General features: G+C 38.5%; 1 protein-coding gene across 8 annotated transcripts in view; it reads right to left on the bottom strand.

Moving 5' to 3' along the window:
- PRLR (prolactin receptor) overlaps positions 1 to 17,114 on the bottom strand; it is a 156,018-nt gene that overhangs the window by 84,732 nt on the left and 54,172 nt on the right. For 4 of the 8 annotated variants that reach the window (XM_051804744.1, XM_051804741.1, XM_051804742.1 and 1 more), the window contains exon 1: positions 7,211 to 7,495. The exons of 2 other annotated variants lie outside the window; for them this stretch is intronic. The gene's annotated coding sequence lies outside the window, so the exon portion shown is untranslated. Of the gene's footprint in view, positions 1 to 7,206; positions 7,497 to 17,114 lie in introns of those variants that run through there. 2 more of the 8 variants (XM_051804752.1, XM_051804745.1) reach the window with 2 other exon arrangements.

The raw sequence follows: 17,114 nt of genomic DNA, 5'->3' as shown, positions 1-17,114 counted from the left end.
AGGACTTCTGAGGCCCGAGGGATCTGATGCACTTCTGGGCTAAACAGGTCATATGGTTGGGAAAGGGAGAAGGGCTTCTGGGGACAGTGGTCATCAGACTTTTGAGGGTCAGGTCTTCCAGTAGAAGTTGGAGGAATGTAGCCTGAACCATCTTGTACCAAAGTTGTTCTTCAACTGAGACTAATGACATTTCCATCAGTTGTAGCCTTTTCTCATCCTCTCCTCAACTTTCTAAATCAATAGAAATCTAGGTTGCTACCACTCAAATAAGGAATGAAGACAGGTGTTAGACATAAAATAAGTAGGAAGCAGTATATAATAATTAGTGAGAGAACTTACATATGAATACTATTTTTACATACAATAGTAACTATTACAGGCAGTTTGAGGTAATTTGGCATTACACAGGCTAAGCAGATAGATGATGATGATTGGGGTACAGAGATGATACAAGATATGTGAGGCTGAGCTTCTCCTGAAGAGAAGACTAGAAGACATACTTTAAGTAACAAAGAGCCAACAAACTATTTTTTATCTCCCTTATATTAAGACGAAATGGTATGATCATACCCAATTACCTTATCTAGACAAAAATACTTTATATTGTTACTTAAAACAAAGGGGTTACATGAGGATCTTACCTTCACATACCCAGACCTTATCACTGAACCTGGTAATTTAGTAGTTTATTTAAGCCTGGTAGTTTACTTAACACTTCCGTCTAAATAAGTAGTTTATCTATTAATGTTTTTAAAACTGATTTTTATTCTTGACTTAAAGTACGTACCTTTTAATTTTTTGGTATCTTTATTTTGTATGCACAAAATCACGATCTACCGACCTTTCATAAGGTAGGTTGACTTTGCTCTATAATCACTGAGGTGTATTGTTCTTTATTTTCTCTCTGCATCACGATTAAGCAAAAGGAATCTTTTGAAGGAAAAGCTTATCCTTTTTGGATTGACTTTCTTAAACTCTCATATTTCCCAGCTAATGTTTAGGGCTGAAGAAACAGCAACAGCAGCAACCCAATTTTTGGATTAAGCTATGAGCAGATGTAGACTTGGCTACAAGTCATCTTTGCTTTTCCAAAGGCGATCTCCTGTTCTGTCCAAGGAAGAAGGGTCACACCACACAGCAGCATCCAAAATGTACTCTTCATCAGACTATTCTGTCCTGAATTTTAAAACTTCCATTTTTATATCACAATTGCTCCTGATTGTTCTTGATCCAGTTAGAGGTCTGAAAGCTTTCAGAAGTTATTAGTGCCAAGTTTATTGACTGCTTTTATGAACCAGTACATACTTGCTCACAGGGAATGTTATGTATCACATGCTCACCAGAAGTGGAAATGTTACAACTTAGAAGTACTGTTAATATGCAATGACTTCACCCTGAGGGAAGAATGAATTTGCTAAGAGAATGGCCATGTCAAAAGACTCAGGTTACCTCAGGGTGTAAGGAGTTTGAAATCCAGAAGATTAGAAAATTTCTCAAGACAAGGGAAAAAAAATTATATCAGATGTAACAAATATGCTCAATGACGTCTTTTCAGAGATCATTAACTGTAAAGCTAGAGGGATCATAACAATAATCTAACCTATATACAAAGGCAATAGAACTCAACCTAAATGCAATCCTGAACAGCAGAGACATTCCAGAAAACTGTTTTTTTTAACATTAATTTTGAACACTCATTCTTTCACATTTTTAATTCACTAACCTTGATTGGGGCAGAAAAAAAAACACCAGAAAATGTAAAATGATTCCCTAGTTCCTTTTTGCTGCTTTTTGTTAGACCAGCATAAAAGGCATCTAAGCAGAATCCTCTGCTTGGCTGGTCAGATGTGCTGGTAGGTATGGGGTATATGTAGTAAAGGACAGTTTATCAAGCAGAGCCACGGCTGCACTTTGCCAGTACAAGCTGCAGGCAGGAGAATAATGGTTCCTGTGTGTCAGTGTAGAGTCGTGACGGCTGATACAGATACAAGGAGTCAGTTACATGCAGGAAAGATGTCTTCCTCGTTTTGTTTTCTCATCTGCTTTTTTATACCCCTTGCTAGCAGCAAGCAGTATCCTTATTTTAGGTAAGCAAGCAACAGCGTTTTCATTGGCTAGGATCTATGGGCGATACATTTGGCAAAGCTCAAGGCCTTAATGCAGTTCCCACATCCTGGGCCTATCAACTTGACAGCCTGCCTTTGTCTTCTCCATTAGGGCTGCGTACTGACTTCCTTATCATCGAGGATACACCCGAAACTTTTCCCAGTCGATATCTCCATCCTGGGAGCTAATAGACCCACTATTAACCCCATCAATTTTTTGCTATTAGCACATGGACACAGTTGTCAGGAATTTAAAGGCATATGTTGTTCAAATATCTCAGATCACTCTGAATCCATCTACAGACAACCTGCCACACTTCAGGAACAAACAAAGAAGATCACACAGGAAACTGGGTTTTTCGGCCTGGAAGGCTGGTTGTCTAATTGGGGCATTTCAGGTTGGTTACTGTCCTTACTCAAGACGGGGGTCTCAGTTTTGATAATACTCGTGCTTGTGCTTGTAATGTTGCCATGTATTGTGTCGTGTTTGCAAAGGGCCCTGCAAAATACGACACAGGGAATATTTCTTACACAATTACAGAAAGGGGGAATTGATGGGGTTAATAGCGGGTCAGGATGAGATATCGACTGGGAAAAGTTTCGGGTGTATCCTCGATGATAAGGAAGTCAGTACGCAGCCCTAATGGAGAAGACAAAGGCAGGCTGTCAAGTTGGTAGGCCCAGGATGTGGGAACTGTAATAAGGCCTTGAGCTTTGCCAAATGCATCGCCCACAGATCCTAGCCAATGAAAACGCTGTTGCTTGCTTACCTAAAATAAGGATACTGCTTGCTGCTAGCAAGGGGTATAAAAAAGCAGATGAGGAAATAAAACGAGGAAGACATCTTTCCTGCATGTAACTGACTCCTTGTATCTGTATCAGCCGTCACGACTCTACACTGACACCTGTGTTATGGGGTAGTCTGGGTTCAAGGTGACTCATGGAAAAATTTGCAGACTTCATCCAGTGGCACCAGAGCACGTCTCAGGCATCTCACACATTCTCCACAAGTACAATATGTGGCTGCATGAACGTACACATTCAAGAAGCTTCTAAGTACTACTCTGAAATAGTCACACACTGCAAATACTTCTAGAATTCTCTGTTCCTCCCAACACCCATAAGACAAGAAGCCTGGACTACAGAAGTGACTAAGTGCTTTGAGATATAAATTTCTTCATGGTTCAGTGCTTCCTAATTTCTCATGATAATAATTCTGATCCAAACTCTTCTGAATCTTCAGCTGAAACAACCTACATACTTTATTTTGAAGTATAGGTTAAAAAAAGGCCTTTGTAAGGTCACTGTTTATCCTGTAACTTAAAATATGAAACTTTTTACTGCATGAGAAAATTCCAAAAGAATACAGCAAATACAGAAAACATGACTATCAGTGCAGGATTCTTTCAAGCACAGGCTTCTTCTGGGAATATGAAGTTAATTGGTCAACACTATGAATTGAATTATTCCTTGAGAAAACTTCTGTTGATCAGCTGTAGAAAACTGCCATGCAATATGACTGAACTTTAAAGAACCTGAACAGTTTGTAATTTCTCAACCAAAAATAAGTAGGGTGTAATGTTCCAGGTAAGATGAGATGACTAGATCATTTTGGTGTTTGCATCTGAAAAAGTGGGAGAAAGACTGGTGGATGCAACAGCTGCAAGTCTCATAAACTCCTTGTACTTGTGTGATAAGGTATTCCTTCTTCTCCATAACAGATAAAGCAACAGTTGGAAAAGTAGTCAAAAGATTCCGAGAATAAAATCTGTACTAGTCCAGAGCATACCAAAATTAATAGTAAACCTTAGAAAAGGAAAAGTAAAGGTTTAATTTAGACTGAGAGAAATTTTTGGTTAGAACTTTAATCCAGAGACAAAACTTAGTGAGCTGTAAAATTTAAATAAGCGGTTGTGATTTTAATATAATAAAATATTAATAAAATATTTCAGAAGAGAAAGAAAACCTAAACAGTGTTCTGAAACACTGACATGAGTCATCATAGATTTTTACGATGAAAACCTTTACAATTTTAATGACAGTTTCCTAATTCCTTTATTCCTAAAAAAAGGCTTTAAAATGAAATGTTTTTCATTCAGATTAGATAGCATTAGCTGAATGCTTTGCTCAGCCTGAAGTTTTGTCTTTTCAACTTGCCAAAACACAATTAAGAAAACCTGATAATTTCAGTTTCTTTAAGAATAGTTTTCAGTATTGGCAATGAAGTGAAAAATCAGTTAAATAAAAATCCAACTAGATTATTTGCAAAGATTTTTATACCAACAGAATTATCAGTGGCTCAACCGGAATTTCTGAGAAAGATTTAAGGGTAAAAAGTGATTGTAAAAAGTCGACTGGATATGAAAGTTTATTAACAAGTAAGTTTTTAGAAGGAGAAAGTCATGTTAAATAGAACCATAACCAATCTGCATCTACCAGAACTGTGGGACACTATTCTCTCAGAGCAAGGTCATGACCTCTTCAGTAAGGCCAGGCAATAAAAAAGATAGGAATGACAAGAGTTATTTAGTTCTCTCATTATTTAGCTCATAATAACCTCTGCACCCTTGATTTAATAATGTTTAATTAAATTGCTTCACAATGATAACTTAGAGTGAGAGGGAGGATTGCAGACTAGGGAAAGCTACAGCTGACCAATAAATAAATAAATTATATTAAAATTACATGGGCTGGTTCTTTAAAAGGGTTAAGAACAGTTTGAAATGAACTAAGTTTAGCCTAGCTGCCCATGCAGCCTGAACACGAACAGACTCATGTGACATGAGATTTCTAATTCAGAGCCAGGCTGAGGAGAAATGTGATAGCAATCACAGATCAAAAAGAGTGGATACCAAACCAGGGAATTAAGGCATCCCCCCAAAACTGCAGGAGACCAGCCAGGAAAAGGTCAGTGAGAGTCTTCATTCATTTATTAATACAATCAAAACCTTAGGGTACAGGCTGAGTTGCCATTTGATCTTACCTTGTGAAACAACCCTACAACCTCTCTGAAAGGCAGCTGTACTGAAGATATAAATGGGAACCAAAAGAGGGGCTGCAGCCACAGAAAACTAAGGTTTTCAGGGAGAAGTAGAACTTTGAAAGAAGGGTATTGCATAGCAAGAGTTTGTGACAAAACTCTAAAAAATCCTGCCTGAGGGATAAAAAGTATTGATATGTACATGCAAGTACATAAATATATAGAGAACAACTTAAAGTTTGTAAATTTCAGTGTCCGGAAGTACCAGAATATTAATTTCAAAAACAAGAGGTAGTAGGAAAAAAGCATTTCTAGTGTTCTATGAGTCTGCAATTAACCTGTGTCTGATTCTGGTGAAAAAAACATGCCTGGGACACCGGAGGTTTCATCTCAAATCCTGATGCAGCTGAATGAAGTGGCTGAACTCAATTTGCTTCGGTGCAGTAAGGACCATGTGGAAGTCAAGCTTCCACAATCTCTAAATGAAGGCCAGAGCTTTCAAAAGCCACCTTTGTTCCTGAGCACTCTGTTTCTGATAGCAGAGCTTCATTTGCTACAGGTGGTAATTCAGCCGGGGCCATGAATGCTCAACACATAAAAAAAGTACATTTTCACTGCACAACAGAAAAAAGATGATAATACAATGGAAATAGCTTAACTTTAAAGCCATTCTGAAAAACAAAGATGAAAACTCTGAAACCTGAACTATCCTACTGAGCTCAGTCTACTGGAAAACTGGCCCTTTTCAAAGCATCACATCTTTCACATGACATTTTAGTCTGGCAGATTTCCAGTTCAGTTTTAACAACACAAAAAAAATGCTAGGCTTACCTATCCGTTTTTGCTCCTTGCTGCCTTTACACTAACTACATTTCTCTAGATTTTGTTTTCCTTCACAATCTCCATGCTCCAAGCCACAGCGAGGATCTGTGTTAATCCTTGCGTTGTGCTTTAACTCGGCTGTACTTTGTCACACCAGACTGGTGTGCATTCAACGCCACAGACTTTCTATAGATGCCTCGTGCTGCAAAAATGGTAAATGGCTCCTTTCATTATGCAGATGTTCAAGCATTACTTGTTGCTAAACTTGTTCACTGCCTGGGCAATCCATCTGCCTGCCTTGGGGGAGTGCCTAGTGCAGCTCAGTAATAGCAAAGCAACTCTCAAAAGAAGAAAGGACTGATAGCTGCAGCACGGCACTTCTGCAGTAGAAATCTTACACTGGTTAATACGGACACAGAATCCACACAAGCTGTCTTGCAGGCTGCTGCGCTCTCTAGAGGGAACTCATAGCAAAGGAAACTGTATTCATTCCAAGGTATTCGTGAATTCCCAGGTGACTGTTGGAATAGTGAAAATGTTACAGATTATGACAGTACAATTTTTCAATAGAATGCATGAAAAAGTGGGCTGAAAAGATGCTCTTTGGATCAGATCACATCGTTTTCTTTACTCCTTGCCAGCTCAGTAAACAGCTTTTCTTTCCCTTCTCTCTGAGATCCATTTCCCTTCAGCCTTTGGCTGCCAGTCTATGCCAATACCAATGAATTCTGAAAATAATAACGCAAAACAGAATCTGATAACTAGTGAATGTATATGCAAGCGTAGGAGAGGGTAACACAGGAAGTATAAAATAACAGCTAGGGAACATTAAGACAGTGGAAGATATGACGGCAGTTATGGGAGCTCCAGGAGGTTTATTTCCTCAACCAGTATATTTTCATTAATGAATAACAAAAATGAGGTTTATTGAGTGAACATAAATGATAAAAAGCAGTAGTATAATGAAATTAGTACTACCAGGTGCATTAAAAATGCTTTAAAATAATAAACATAATCCAACTCTCATTAAAAAAAAGAAAACATACAGAAGGAGTGGCATTTCTGTGTCCAGCTTATTTCAGCATTTTAAAAGAGAGACCACTGAATCACAAGTAAAAATGCTTTTTTAATTTTTCAGAATGCAAGCCATATGATATTTAGCACACCACATTAAGCTGAACTGATTTTACCTTCTGTTAAGTTTTTAATTTCTGCTAATAGAACTACAGTCTACTCTGCCCTTTATACAACAACACCAAACCCTTTACAGTAAGGTAAACACAGGTTTAACTGCAGTACTTACTTTTGCCTGGTAATGAAATGTATGTTGACCCATGCCAGTTCATGAATGCTTCCTGAACAAGGACTTGAAAATCCAGCGTTTGAACGAGTTTCACATATATTAAAAGAAAAAAAAATCCAGAAAGAAAGGGAGGGAAAAGACTCAGAAGAAAGCTAAACAAAGAAAAAGCCTGTAAGCTTTACAGCTCTGACTGCAAAATGTTCAGTCTGGCAGCTCTAGGAGAAATACAACTCTGTGTACTTGTACATGCTCACCCCATTAGAGGAGGAGTCAGTTTTGCAACACTTATGTTCCTTGCTTGAGGCAAAACAGTGACTCTCTTTAGTGCAAGCAATGTTTGGAGTGTGACGGCTTTAAAGGTGAGAGGTGTGCTCTAGAGCGTAGGAATGCATCAGCAGAAAAAGAATAATTGTAAGCATCAGCTACATACTCTACAGGTTGTTGTGGCTCCTTTTAAATGCTTACTGTCTATGATTCTTGTTTTTCAAGGGAAATCTGATTCCCCTTCAGTACAAACTGCATCCATAATACTTTTTGTGCACCAGTAGTTTATGTTTTATATTCTAGAATAGCAGAAAAAATAAATTCTTTTTACAACAGAGTGAAAGGTGTTGGCTTTACACTAAAAAGCAGATTAAATAGAAGGCAAAAAAGTCCTTTTTTTTTTTGTAACTTTGATTGCTATTTCTTGTGATTTGAGAAGTTTCAGATTATGTAATAAGGTTTTGAAATTTACTGACATAACTATTCACTAGTCATCTATCTATACTTCAATAAAAACACTTTTACATATTCTTCGTAATGCTTTCATTGAATTATATTTTTATCTTCATGCCAGTGAACTGAACGTAAAATAAAATGTATGCATTTGTAGTGAAAATTCTTTTTAAGGGAGAAGATTGAGCAAGAAGATTCCTTTTCATAATGAAAGGAGATTTCTTTGGTGTGGATGTTAAGTTGTTAATAGGGTCAAGTCTCTCCAACCAAGGTTGGCACTGTTCACATCTCATAACTAAATGGACATTCTGCAGACTATTTGAAACAATCTGTGAATATGAAAATATGAACAGTTTCTTGCCAAACATTTGTGTTTCTTGCCAAACATTTTCAGGTAAGGAATGCATACCTTGTGATCTATCCACACAGAGATTACAAAACTTCAGGTGTGTTCCTTCAGTATGGCTTGGCTATGCTCACAGCTGCTGCTGAGAGGAACAGTTCCACTCTGCACCTCCACCTGCGTTGCTCCCATCATGTGTGCTGTGCTATCCATTTGGCTCTCTGTTAAGGTAGTTTAGAGAGCTAACTGGTGGAAGAAAATTCCTTTGTTTTTCCTCTTATTTGTAAATTTCTGAACAGGCTCATTCTGGGATCAAACAAATGCTGGTGACAGCATGCTGGGGAACAGAACACGTAGCTTTCAGAAAAGACACAGCTGATTGTATCACAAACTATGCCTTAAAATTTATCACGTTCCCATAGCATTCATCCAGCTGTGAACAAATTCTACTGGTGATTCTCTGTGTTGAAAGGGATGACACCACTCCTGATAAATAGGAAATGTGTTCTTGAAAAGATGCTATCGCCTCAAAAATGAGAAAAGGAACACATGGTAAAACCTAACAGGTATTAAACCACTCAGAAAAGATATAGTAGGCTGTAGCTGGTTGTCTTATTTCTGCATCTGTTTGACTGTGCTAAACACAGGGAGATCAAAACAGGAGTGGGGGGATGACAAAGGTGAGATTCTACCTAGGGAAGAAACTTTCAATATTAAGGTGAACCAAGAAGTACTGTTCACACCATATTAATTTCTGTAAGAGAAGTATATACTGTTAAGGTCTGCATGTATATTTTCCCCCCTAATCAAAACAGGCTTTACAGCCCTGGAATGTGGTTGACAGGAGAAAGAGAACAAGAAATAAATCACTAATGATTTAGTAGTGAAAGACGAGGTGTGATAGTTAAGAACTACCACTGGTGTCAGTAACAATGATAACTTCAGACGTTTATACCTGTGCCACTCAGTTTACAGCTAGCTGACGTAATGCAGCCTTGGTAACTGTGGCAGCAGGCAGTGCAGCGTGAGATAGCTACTAAATATTTCCCTAGGATTTTGAGTTAGCTTTTTCAGTTTTTAATGAGCACTGTGTGCCTGTGGCTACACTACCAGCAATATTTAAGCCAGTCAGGCAAGTCTATACAAGTACACTCAGCCTCTGGTGGAAAACTGCCAAGAAAAGGCAACTGTGATCCTAGGAGCGAGCACTGGATTAAGGAGAATATTTTAAGGTAGCAGTAAGATCCCATATGCACACAGCACAGGTCACCCACATTCAAGAAAGATTCTTTCAAATTAGGACAGAAGAAAAGAAAGGTCACCAAGATGAGGTAAGACTTTAAAGCCTATCTATTCAAATGTGACTGACAGAACTTGCCTGGGTTAGTGTGGTAAAGTAGAGGTTGAGGCAGAAAATGAACAGGCACTTACTTGTCCCTATAAAGGTACTGTATGTCTATAAATACAAAAGAGAGTAAGCACTAGAAAACTGTTTAGGCGAATGAACAATGCTGGAGCAAGAACAATGGGTAGAAACAGAACATACATAAAATCAGACAGTAAACTAAAAGGATACTAACCCCTGAAGTATGAAAAATTGAAGCAGACTTTCAGTAGTGTATAAAAAAGCATAGCTACTTCTAGAATAGAAATTGGCCAGTCTCTGAAGGGGTTATCAACGTGATTCATCCCATCTCATGTAACTGGTGTATCGCTTTAAAAATCTGGTTTAGGTCACAATTTTAAGCAGCCCTATAGTCAACAGAGAAAGATTCCTCTGTGGTTGGTCTAGAAGCATAATACTTTCATTCCCAGATACTGATTTACTTAGAAAAGTTTGTAGGCTTGGAATCTCTCAAAATAAGCTAATAAATTCCAAACAAAAGTCCTTAACACCAACAGATCATTTAAAGAAATGAAGGTTTAGTAAATTAAGAAAGCAAGAGCCCAACTTTATTTTCAATTATAATGACATTTGTATAACTGCACTAACCTCAGAAAAGTTACTCTGCACTGGAGCTACATCAGACTTCTGACGTTTAGGCAGAGCAGGAAGCATGTAGGATATAGGGAGATAGGCAGGAAAGAAGATACAACTTGGAAGAACCAGTCAAAGGAAGCAATAAGTTTTCAGGAAAGGGCATTAAAGGTAAGAAAAATGTTAAAAGGAATATGTCAGGCAGTGAGAGGCATGTGAGAGGAGACAGCAGTCTGTTTTGCCCTTTCGTGAAACCCTTATCTATCAAAAATCCCCAGCCTTCCTTGGAGAGTCACTGTAGAGGGGGCTGTGGGGCTGTGGCTGTTTGTCCCCGCCATTCCTCAAAACCCCCAGCAATAAAAAAACCAAACCAAACCAAACCAAAACGGCATCAAAGGAAATCAAACAGGGAAACAGGCAAGCCTCTATTTTTAAATGTAGAGGAACAACTGTAAGAAATAAGAAGTCACAGAGCTACAGAGAGAATGATATTTTGTACTGCTGTTGCCTACTTTCCTTACAATGACCTCCTCTGAAGAAGCTGCAGCCAAACCCACCTGATGTGACTGTATTTAGAGACAGACAAAATGTACTTCTGTCTGTAATATAAGAGAAGATACGGCAGGTGCTATGGCTGCTCACTTTCTCTCACATCAGCACTGTATCTCTGAAGTCCTGTGCCTTTCCTCATCACATAGCAAGCTCAACTGAGAAGCACAACAAAGACCCACAGGACCATGATGTCCTCAGCCCATGATGATCACCCTTTTGAAGCTGTGTTCTTGTTTACCCAGAAGTACTCCTAGGCCAGCAAGTCCAGGACATTCTGCGTACATTCCATGTCATCAGAAATACAGCCCTCCCTTGTTCCTGGATTTTAATCGTGGTCAAAATGCACTGATGCTTATTTTCAGGATCTGTTCTTAACACATACCACATTTCCAGCCATTACTTTTGTGATTCTTCTCCACATATCCTTTGCACCTCTCACAGAAAACCACAATCTCTTTAACAGCCAGGTCTGTGTGACACTATAACCCTTTCCTAGCCTTCACAGCAGTCTGCACTCAGGCCACTCTATTCTTGCACTCCTGTTCTTGGGACACGTGAGACTGCCATTTACTGCAGAAATCTTCAGTCTTTTTACCCTCAGACATGCTGATGATCTTTGCATCAACATGCAAATGCTCACACAATGGGATCTCTGGGTGCATGGACCACACTGGCAAGCAGGCACAGCTTCAGGAGCCAGGTAGTCATGGGGAGCCTGCAGATCACACAAGTGTGACTGAGGTGGCAAAGTGGCATCTGATGGGAGCAAAGGAAGGGAGGACTGCTTGGTCCTGAGGGACCTGACACCCTCTGAGTAAGCCTGCCAATATGAGTGTGGCATGCAGGACTTCTGCCAGAAGTGAGGACACATCTTGTGTAAAAGTTGTCCATCAACTAGTGGCAAGTATTCCACACTTGCTCATGCCTGCAGCCAGTGCAGCTCCTGATCTGTGTTGACATAATAGAGAAAATGGGGATACTAGTATGTGAGGAACAATACGATGACCCAACCAGCACTAGCTGTGCTGAAGAAAACTGAAAATTTTATAAAGCCTGAATGAATTAATGAACAACAACAGTAACATTAGCTAATTCAGCCTTGTATCACTTGCCCTATAAACCCCTGTAAATTTATATTCATCTTCAGAAGGCTTGCACATTCAGTTGAGTTCATACATTGACACAGATAACTCTTTCTTCTTGGATGGGATCATTGTACAATGTGGCAGCTTCCTACTTTATTAAGCAATGTTTGATCACTTGACTACCTCCTAAAGAAATTCATGAAATGTTCCTATCTCTTTTAATTTTGGATTTGTAACAAACACACAGCTTTCACGGATGCCTTCACTGAGTATCTCATTCATTTGCAGTTGGCACACAGTTTAATTATGGTTATTATTAAAACAAAATTGGAACATAGTGGAAGGAATGGGGATCACATCCACTATCTATATTGAAATTCATTACTTATATTTCTGTGCCAAAGATTCTCTCTGACAAACTTAATCAAGCAGGGAAAAGAAAAACAACAAACTATTTATTGTCTAAAAATATGTTTTCATGTCATGAGGACATTCATGAAATAACAATGATGTTCACCATATCTGAATCTTTTTGCTTAAATTATAAACCAAAATATTTCTGTATCACAACAGTTTGGTTGATGTGAGACGCACAGATACAAACACTGGGTCAACAACACAAGATCTAACAGATTTCAACACACAGTATTTATCCAATAACATGGTCTCTCTGTACTGGCACTAAGTGACAGACCAGCCAACCTTTTCAGAGTTTAAATGTTTTCATCTCTCTGATCTGTAACTGAAGTTACACTATCATACAACAAGACATTTATTATTGGATATTTATACCATTGCAGAAAGCCTATTTACATTTCTAAATCACAAAACTCTACATCTAATTAACACAGTATGTCCAAGAAAATCTCACATTGTTTGAAAAGACAAATAGAAAAAGAGGTGGTTATAAAAACAGGCTTTCAAAGGACTTGATTCCCAGTTATTTATATGTCTTAAATTGATTCGGTTTCTTAAAATATTCTAAGAAATGGTTCCATACATTTTTGTAGGGCAGATACAGCTTTTTTAAAAGAACTAAACACAAACAATACTTAATTTCTAACTTACATGATTGCCTTATGGAAGTATATTCTTACTTTTTATCCTTTTAAATGCAAAAATGCAAGAACTCAATCAAGTCATTTGCTCCCTAAATCAATCAGATTTTATTGTAGTAGATGAAGACACGTATGTGGAATCAATAAACTATGTAACATCTAGGTTGAACTATGTAATGATGATGATATTCCTTCTGACTCCATTCAGTTATGAACTTGGCCTAATGTACATGGCCATGCCATTCTATTGATGGCCATCAGTGTAAGTCCCAGGAACTAGAGTAGGGCCTCTCAGTGATGTTTAAATTAAAGCCTGACCACAGTAGAATGGGTGTATCCATATTAGAAGAAAACTCTCCCTTAAGAAATATTTCCAGTAAGTGTATTAAATCTATTATGAAACAGAAATTAATACTCACTCCAAAAAATATACTGCTATTCAAAATCATGTTATAGGATCACTAAGAATCATATTGCTGTATGGGCTGGCATGAGAAGGGTTTTCTAGTCAGGGCTACAGCGTTGGCTTCTGTGAGCAGCTGCCAGAAGCTTTCCCCATGTCCAACAGAGTCAACACCAGACAGATCCAACATGGTCCTGCTGCTGGTCAAGGCCAAACCCACCAGTGACAGTGGCACCACCTCTGGGATAACATATTTAAGGAGGCAGAAAAATGACTGCCAACCATACTGTGAACAAAGGAGTGAGAATGTGTGAGAGTAACAGCAAGGTCAGTGAAGAAGGAGAGGGAAGATGTGCTCCAGGGGCCAGAGCAGAGATTCCCCTGCAGCTCGTGGTGAGCCTGCAGCTACAGATCATGGTGAGACAGACCGGGCCACCGAGGCCAGGAAGGTCTAGAGCCGACCAGAGATCAACCTGCAGCCCATGTAGGACCCCACTCCAGAGCAGGTGGATGCCCAAAGGAGTCTGTGACCCCATGGGAAGCCCATGCACAAGCAGGCTCCTGGCAGGATCTGTGGTCCATCGAGAGAGGAGGCCATGCTGAAGCAGGTCTGCTGGCAGGACTTGTGACCCTGTGGGGGACGTGTCCTGGAGCAGCCTGTTCCTGAAGGACTGCACCCCATGGAAGGGACTCACGCTGTAGCAGTTTGTCAAGAACTGCCGCCCATGGGAAGGACTCACATCAGAGAAGTTCATGAAGAACTGTCTCCTGTGAGGTGGAAGGAGTAGCAGAGACAATGTGTGATGAACTGACCACAGCCCCCATTCCCCATCCCCCTGCCCTGCTGTGGGGGAAGAGGTAGAGTGAAGCTGCATCTGAGAAGAAGGGAGGGGTTTTAAGTGTTTTAAGATTTACTTTTACTTATCATTATCCTTCTCTGAATTGATTGGTAATAAACTAATTTTCCCCAAGCTGAGTCTGTTTTGCCCATGACAGTAATCAGTGCGTGATCTCTCCGTGTCCTTATCTCAATCCAGGAGGCTTTCATTATATTTTCCCTCCTCTGATCAGCTAAGCAGGGGAGTGACAGAGTGGCTTTGGTGGGTACCTGGCATCCAGCAGGGTCAATACACCACATGCTGTCTCACTTAACATCTGAACAATCATCGCGTAGAAAAATGGTTTAGATGAGCTGTATTTCATTACCTATTGAGTGTTCTTTAGATTAACAAGAACAGCTGCTACATTTTACCTTATTCTCTTCCTCAAGTAACATTTACTGGCCACAGTTGTAGAGGAGACAGTAAAACCAGATGGACCTTTCATATGACCCAGCATGACTGTTTTCTAACAGTATTTAGTACAGTTTACATCAAGAAATTACAACAACAGGAGGTATGATACATCTTTTCCTCCAACACACAGACATTTACAAACATCTTCCATAGAGATAACCTGAAGGAAGAGGTCTCTGGCATCATTAACTACCTGATCTTCCTGATTTTTCAGAAACCAGTGAAAAAAGTAGCTGGGTCCTAAACAGAAAATTCTGAAATAATTTCCTTCTATCACGGCTGTGCAATTTTCCACTTAATTATTTTCAACCAAAATAATTTAATTGCTATTCAGAATTATCTGGGGGCACTGATTCACCTTTTAATCAGAATCATACCTTTTAGCTAGAAGAAATCACATAAAGACCACTAATACAATAAAAGCATTCTAGGTTATAAGTTTAATACTGATGTAATTACTAATAATTAATCTTTACTTAGCTCTCCTTTTCTCTCTTGTGTTACAGGTTTGTTTTCTTTCCTTTTTTTATCCTTCTTCATGCACTATGAGTCATGGGTGAAACTGCAAGAGAAAACAACTTGTCCATAATTACAATAATTGTCTCTCTCCTTGGTGATTACTAACTTTTCTTTCTAATATACAATCAAGTCCTGTATGTGATACTTTGTTAACAAGAAACAAGTAGTTACAATGCATAAATGATGTTTTTAGCTGATGCTGTTCCATTATAGCACCACAAAACTGTAAGAGTGTTTTACTAGTAGTACTAGTACTACTAGAGTATCCCTACTCCAATTTTGAGCTTTTTTTTCCGTTTATTAGCACCAAGAACTAAATTCTGCAAAGAGCAAAAGACAGCCATACAGTAGAAAACTAGCAATGGAAATGTTTGTGACAATTTCTTGCAAACCACAGACAGAAAAGAAGGAACTAACATATGGAACTTTACAATGATATGACCTGAAAAGACAAATTCTGGAGACTGGAAAAACAGCAACTTCAAATAATTTGCTCGAGCCATTCATGAGACACAGCACACTAATCAGAAAAACTTTCATGGAGAGCAACATTGAAAATAAAACATATGTAAATTAACAGCATAATGTACAGTCACAGCACTCTGACAACCAGAAGTTGGATATGAATTATGTTTGCTTCCTTGGTACTTGAGTTTTAATATCCCAGTAAGACTGCCTATCTGCAGGGTCAGCAGCTGTTTTTTATTTATTTTATTTATTTATTTTTGTTTTCTTTAATCTAAAATAAGAAGTTTTATTGCATGTACATGCCTTGCTCTTTGTGCATAACAATAAACGGTTTTTTCAATAGAACTACATATTTGAAAAAACCTCCATAAAGACTTAAAAAAAAGTCTGGGTAAAATCATTAAAATACAAACCCTTGTAAGATTATTTATGAATCATCCTCAGTTAGAAGCAAATAGAAAAATAATGCTAATTTTGTCTGCTCATGCTGTTTCTCACGGAGGTATTCCCAGCAAAGGGTAAGGAACTATGATCACAAAATTACTGAAAACATAGTTCACAGAAAATAAACTGTAAAGGCAGCAAAAGCAATTTCTTCAAATCAAATTATTACTATACTTCCCTAAAGCCAAACATGCCCTGCTCAATTTAAGAATCCACTTGAGGTACTGCTTCTCTACGAATAAAATCTAAAATCAAAATTCTGACCTTAGGAGAGGAACAATAGAGAGCAAGTTCCTAGTTTCTCATAAGTAAATGGAGATGCCTTTGAGAATTTCAAAGATGGAGATTTTAACAGCCCCTTTAGCTAAACCAACTCAGTGTTTAATCACTCTCTCTTGAGTACTTTTTTCTAATTCCAATCCAAATCTCCCTTGTTACAACCTCTGACCACTGCGTTCTGTCACTGTTCTCTTTTGACAAGAGTCTGGCCTTTTAGGTAGTCAAAGAATACAACCAGATCTTCCATCAACCTTTTCTTCTTCAGGCTAAACAAACCCTCTTCCCTTTGCCTCTACCTGTGCATTGTATGCTCCAATCCAGTAACCATCCCAGGTTTCTAGAACTACAGTTTATTGTTACAAAATAAGATCTGTTTTTTAGTAACGATTCTTGTCTTGAGGATGAGCCTTGTTTGTTTTAAAACTCTTTTTATAGCTGCTCCCTTCAGCATGGTAAAGCTAACAGTCTAATAGCCTGATCTTCATTTGAATAATCTGTTGAACAAACAAGAGAAGAGATTTTCATCCTATGTATGTCAAAATGGCAGAGGAAAACATATTGTAAATACGTAGGGACACAGTCTCATTTTCAAATATATTTTAGCATCTCAAGTTTCACTCTCCAGTACCTGTTTATGGTAGATTATATTGCTTTTCCAGTTCTGCATAATCTTTTATTATTGTGCAATCAGAAGCTTTTTTACAAAGATAAGTGAGATTCCTTGTGAAAAGCTTATCTGCTGCAGAAGGTGCTTTTGCTGTAG

This window comes from Manacus candei, unplaced genomic scaffold (assembly GCF_025592945.1).
Source record: "Manacus candei isolate 608988 ecotype Guabito, Panama unplaced genomic scaffold, ASM2559294v1 h1tg000061l, whole genome shotgun sequence".
Taxonomy (NCBI): domain Eukaryota; kingdom Metazoa; phylum Chordata; class Aves; order Passeriformes; family Pipridae; genus Manacus; species Manacus candei.
Note: the sequence above shows the minus strand (reverse complement) of the source record. Positions and strands in the feature narration are given on the sequence as shown.